The sequence below is a fragment of the Mastomys coucha genome, unplaced genomic scaffold, assembly GCF_008632895.1.
Source record: "Mastomys coucha isolate ucsf_1 unplaced genomic scaffold, UCSF_Mcou_1 pScaffold20, whole genome shotgun sequence".
Classification (NCBI taxonomy): Eukaryota; Metazoa; Chordata; class Mammalia; order Rodentia; family Muridae; genus Mastomys; species Mastomys coucha.
Genome location: NW_022196903.1, coordinates 10597357 through 10604211, shown reverse-complemented (window position 1 = coordinate 10604211; position 6855 = coordinate 10597357).

Here is a 6855-nt window from a genome sequence, read left to right as displayed (position 1 = left end):
ATAAATTTTCTGATAAATCTGGAATACTCTCAATCAGTTCTCTTCAAGCATAGGTGAATACTTGCTTTTTATTTTTATTGTATTGATGTACAGTATGTTCTGACAAAATTCTCTAAGAATTTTGGGCAATAGAATTTTTGTTCACTTAAAAGGACAATGTGTTAATATATAATGTCTGAATATTTTTAACTAGGTGCTTTGCAAATATGATGAAAATATTTGTTAAAGAGAACTCATTATATAATCTAGCTTGAGAATTTAATACATGTTAAAACACAAGTATTAATATATATTATTTAAAAATAACAAAGAATTCTGATGTAAAGACAACCTATATATTTAATGGGTATATTTTCCAAGACTCTCTCATTTCTGATACAAAGTATAAAACCAGTGTGTTCCCCAAACCACATTCAAAATTTATTATATTAATTCATAGAACTAGTAAACTTCAAAGCCCAGTGTATGGATGAAGAATCCACAGAATCAGGGCAAAGAGTGGAAATGTCTGACTTGGTCTCAAAACAGTATGATTGTTCTGGGTAATGTACACAAGGTTTTCTCTAAACCTTATGCCATGCTTGAGACACAATTATAGAAAAAAAAAAAAAAGTGTTCTAGGGCAATGGGTCCTGGGATAAAGTACCTTCCACAAAAGCATGAAGTTCTGAGTTTGGATTCCCACAACATACTCGCACGCACACACACACACACACACACACACACACACACACACACACAGACACACTACACACAAAGATATTTTTAGAAAACTAATTGGTTCATAGTGGTAGTTTAAATTAGGTGTTTGCAGTGGTGATATTTCTGAGGCTCCAGGTATTCTTAACTGTGAATTTGGAAAGCATTTTTGCTTCTCATTTAGCATATATAGCCAATAACCTATAACAGAATAGAATATAACAGATTAGAAATCATTTTTCAGAGATTTTCAACAAACATTATTCAAAGCCCCATTCCAATACTTCCATTTCGAACTTCCATTGCTGCCCCATCCATTCCTCTGCAGCTAGCTAGAGTGCATTTAGATGCTATTTATAGGTTTTGAAATGCCATACATTCATGTTCCATGCCAAAAAAATCCTATTAAGGAATTATTTCTTTTTTCTTATTAGATTTCTTTTATTTACATGTAATTCAATATCTCCTTTCATAGGTTCCCCTCCAAATAAAATAAAATAAAATAAAATAAAATAACAAAAACAAACCCCTGTTCCCTCCCCCCTCCACCTCCTCACCACCCCAACCTTTCTTGCTTACTGGCCCTGGCATTACCCTACACTAGGGCATAGAATAAGGAATTATTTCTTTCTCCTGATATTTTGTCCAGTGGATAGCTAAAGGACCCAATTCATAGCATTATTTTGACAAAATTTTAGAATCTAACTTTTCTTTCCTGAGACTTTTTTTTTGTCATTAATCAATTATTTTATTATTTTATTTACTTGGATTCCAAATGTTGCCCTCTTCCAGTCCCCCCTTGCAGAATTCTTACCCTGTGTCCCATTTTCCCTTCACCTTTGAGAGGGTGCCCTGCCAGGCATCCCCCATCCCTGGAGCATCAAGTCTATACAGGATTAGGTGCATCCCCTCCTACTGAGGCCAGAAAAGGTAGTCCTCTGCTACATACATGCCGGTTGCCCTTGGACCAGACTGTGTGTGCTTTTTGGTTAGTAGCTTAGTCTCTGGGAGCTTCCAGGGGTACAGGTTAGTAACACTGTTGGTCTTCCTATGGGGCTGACATCCCCTTTAGCTTTTTCAATCCTTCCCCTAACTATTCCACAGGAATGTCAGTCAGCTGTTTGTAGAGCCTCTCAGAGGACAGCTATGTTAGTTTCCTTCTGCAAGTACAACATGGCATCAGTAACAGTGTCAGGGTTTGGTGCCTGCCCATTTGATGGATCCCAAGTTGGGCCAGTCACTGTTTGGTCATTCCTTCAGTATCTGCTTCAGTTTTGTCTCAGCATTTACTTTAGGTAGGATCTAAATTTGAGTCAAAAATTTTGAAGGTCGGTTGGTGTCTCACTACTGGGGGCCCTTTTTAACTACTGGAGGTGGTCTCTTCAGGTTCCATTTCCCCACTGTTGGACATTTTGGTCAATGTTACCCCATCCCAGGTCTGTGGGAGTTTTTAGGGGTTCCCAGGCCCCCAAACCCCCACAGCTGCATATTTATATTCATTCTTCTGGTTCTCTGGGCTTCTCACCTGTCTACTACCCCCATACATGATCCCTTTCCCTCCATTCTCCAATCCAGGTTCCTCCCTCCCTCTGCTTCACATGATTATTTTGTTTCCTTTTCTAAGTGGGATTGAAGAATCCTCACTTGAGCCTGCCTTCTTGTTTCTCAGAATCTGTGAGGTGTGTCCTGGGTATTCTGTAAGTTTAGGCTAGTATCCATTTATCAATGAGTATATACCATGCATGTTCTTTTAGGTCTGAGTTACCTCATTCAGGATGCTATTTTCTAGTTGCATCCATCTGCCTGCACAATTCATGATATCCTTATTTTTAATAGCTGAATAGTACTCCATTGTATAAATGAACCACCTTTCTATAACCATTCTTGAGTTGAGGGTCATCTGGATGGCTTCCTCTTTCTGGCTATTATGAATAAGGCTGCTATGATCATAGTGGAGTACGTTTCCTTGTTAAATTTGGAGCATCTTTTGTTTATATTCCCGGGAGTGGTATAGCTGGGTCTTCAGGTAGAACTATTACCAATTTTCTGAAGAATGGTCAGACTTATTTCCAGAGTGGTTGTACCAGTTTGCAATCCCACCAGCAATGGAAGAGTGTTTTTTTCCTTTCTCCACATCCTAGGCAACATGTGATGTTGCTCAAGTTCTTTATCTTGATCATTCTGATTGATGTAATGTAGAATTTCAGGGCTGTTTTAATTTGTATTTCCTTGATGACTAATGATATGGAACATTTCTTTATATGCTTCTGGGCCATTCAAGCTTCCTTTGTTGAGAATTCTCTGTTTAGTTCTGTATCCCAGTTTTTAGTTGGATTATTTGATTTTGGAGAGTCTAACTGCTTGAGTTCTTCATAGATTTTGGATATTAGTCCTCTGTTTGATGTAGGGTTAGTGAAAAATCTTTTCCCAATCTGCAGGTTGCTGTTTTATCCTATTGACAATGTCCTTTGCCTTACAGAAACTTTTTAGTTTCATAAGGTCCCATTTCTCAATTGTTGATCTTAGAGCCTGAGACATTAACAATTTCTTCAGGATATTTTTCTCCTATGCCAATGTATTTGAGGCTATTTCCCACTTTCTTTTCTATCAGATTCAGTATGTCCAGTTTTATGCTCATGTCCTTTACCCACTTGGATTAGAGCTCTGTGCATTAGTAATAAACATGGGAAAATTTGCATTCTTATACATGCAGATCACCAGTTCGACCCGCACCATTTGTTGAAGATGCTTTCTTTTTTTCCATGGCATGGTTTTAACTTCTTTGTCAAAGACCAAGCATCTATAGCTGTGTAGATTTACTTCTGAGTCTTTGATTTTATTCCATGGACAGACATGTCTGTCTCTGCATCAATATCAATTGTTTTTTTTTTAATCATTATTGCTCTGTAGTAAACCTTGAAACAGGGATGGTGATTCCTCCAGAAGTTCTTTATTGTTCAGAATTGTTCTGGCTAAACCTATTTTTTCAATATGCCGTTGAAAATTTATCTTTTCACATATGTCAGAAGTTGTGTTTGAATTTTGATGTTAATTGCATTGAATATGTAGATTGCTTTTAGCAAAATGATCTTTTCCGCTATGTTAATCACACTAATCCATGTGCATGGGAGTTCTTTCCATCATCTGAATTCTTCAATTTCTTTCTTCAGGATTTTGAAGACCTTGTCATACAAAAATCTTTCACTTGCTTGGTTAGAATTATAACAAGATAATTTATATAATTTGTGGATATTGTGAAAGGTTTTGTTTCCCTATTTTTTCATCCCATTTGTCATTTATATACAGGATTTCTTTGAGTTAATTTTATACTCAGCCACTATGTTGAAGTTGTTTATCAGCTGTAGGAGTTCTCTGGTAGAACTTTGGGGGTCACTTATGTCACCCTCAAATAGTAATACCTTGATTTCCTCTTTACCAATCTGTATCCTTTTAATGTCTTTTTGTTGTTTTGTTGCTTTAGCTAGAACTTCAAGTAATAATATTGAATATATAGTGGTCAGCCTTGTCTTGTGCCTGGTTTTAATGGGATTGCTTCAAGTTTTCTCCATTTAATTTGATGTTGGTTATTGGGTTGCTATATATTAGTTTTATTATGCTTAGTTATGTGCCTTAAATTCCTGATCTTACCAAAACTTTTAATATGAAGTGGTATTGGATTTTATCAAAGACTATTTTTTAGTTTCTAATGAGATGGTCATGTGATTTTTTTCTTTGATTTTGTTTATATACTCGATTATATTGATGAATAATTGTAAACTGAGCCATCCATGCATCCCTGGGATGAAGCCTACTTGAATGTGGTAAATGTTTGTTTTAATGTGTTCTTGGATTTGGTTTGTGAGAATTTTTTGAGTAAATTTGTGTTGATGTTCATAAGTGAAATTGATCAGAAGTAGTCTTTCTTTGTTGGGTCTTTGTATGGTTTAGGCATCAGAATAAGTATGGCCTCAGAGAATGAATTAGGTAGTATTACATCTGTTTCCATTTTGTGATATGTTTTAAGAAGTTTTGAAGTAGTTCTTCTTTGAAGGTCTGGTAGAATTCTGCACTAAAACCATCTGGCCATGGGTTTTTTATGGTTGGGAGGTTTTTAATGACTATTTCATCAGGGACTATGGGACTATTTAAATAGTTTACCTGATCTTGATTTAACTTTGATATATGGTATCTCTAGGAAATCATCCATTTCATCTAGATTTTCCAGTTTTGTCAAGATAGGCTTATAGTAAGATCTGATGAACTTTTAAATTTCTTCAGTTTCTGTTGTTATGTCTCCCTTTTCATTTCTGATTTTGTTAATCTGGATAATATCTCTGTACATTTTTCTTAGTTTGACTAAGGGTTTATCTATCTTGGTGATATTTTTGAAGAACCAGATATTGATTTTATTGTTTCTTTGTATTGTTCTATTTGTTTCTAATTTGTTGACTTCAGCCCATTGTTTAACTCTTTCCTGCTTCTACTTTTGTTGGGTATGTTTGCTTCTTTTGTTCTAGAGCTTTCAGGTATACTGTTAAGTTACTAGTATAGGACCTCTTCAATTTTTTTCAAGTGTTTTTTCTTTTTTTTTTCTTTTTCTTTTTTTATTAGATATTTTCTTTATTTACATGTCATATGATTTTTCTTTTCCCAGTTTCCCCTCCCAGGAACGAACAAACAAACAAACAAACAAAAACAAGGACAAACCCCCCTTTGCTCCCCCCTCCCCGTTCTTTTTTCTTTTTTCTCAATTTTTCAAGACAGGGTTTCTCTGTATAGCCCTGGCTGTCTTGGAACTCATTCTGTAGACCAGGCTGGCCTTGAACTCAGAAATCCACCTGCCTCTGCCTCCCAAGTGCTGGGATTAAAGGCATGTGCCACCACTTCCCAGCTCTCTCCAATTTCTTAATAAAGGCATTTAGTGCTATGAATTTTCTTATTAACACTGCTTTCATTATGTCCCATAAGTTTGGGTATGTCACATCTTCATTTTCATTGAATTTTAAAAAGACTTTAATTTCTTTATTCCATCCATTACAAGTTATCTTTGAGTATAGTTGATCAGTTTCCATGAGTATGTAGGCTTTCTGTTGTTTTCATTGTTTTTGAAGTTCAGCCTTAGTCCTTGGTGATGTAATGGAAAGCTAGGGGTTATTTCAATCTTGTATCTATTGAGGCTTGTTGTTTGTTGTTGTTGTTATTATTATTATTATTATTATTATTATTATATCATTATTATTTTCTAATTAGATATTTTCTTTATTTATATCTCAAATGTTATCCCTGTTCCTAGTTTCCCTTCCCAAACCCCTATACCATTGTCCTCCCACTGCTCACCAACCCATCCACTCCTGCTTCCTGCCCCTGGCATTCCCCTATACAGGGAAATAGAGCCTTCACAGGACCAAGGGCTTCTCCTCCCATTGACTACCAACAGGACTATCCTCTGCTATATGCAGCTGGAGCCATGGGTCCCTTCATGTGTACTCTTTCCTTGGTTGTTTAGTCCTTGGGAGCTCTCAGGGTAATGGTTAGTTCATATTTTTGTTCCTTCTATGGGGTTCCTTCAGCTCCTTCAGTCCTTTCTCTAGTTCCTCCATTGGGGACCCTGTGTTGAGTCCAATGGATGGCTGCAAGCATCTACCTCTGTATTAGTCAGGCACTGGAAGAACCCCTCAGGAGACAGCTGTATCAGGCTCCTGTCAGCTAGTACTTGTTGGCATCCACAATAATGTCTGGGTTTGGTGACTGCATCTGGGATGGATCCCCAAGTGGAGCAGTCTCTGGATGGCTTTTCCTAGAGTCTCTGTTCCACACTTTGTCTCTGTCACTCTTCCCATGGTTATTTTGTTCCTCCTTCTAAGAAGGACTGAAGTAATCACACTTTGGTCTTCCTTCTTCTTGAGTTTCATGTGGTTTGGATATTGTATCTTGGGGATTCCGAGCTGCTGTGCTAATAACCACTTATCAGTGAGTGCATACCATGTGTGTTCTTTTGAGATTAGGTTACCTCACTCAGCATAATATTTTCTAGTTCCATCATTTGCCTAAGAATTTCATAAATTCATTGGTTTTATTTATTTATTTTTAATTATTTTAAGTTTTTTTTTCTCTATTTACATGTCATATGAGATCTCCTTTCCCAGTTTCCCCTCC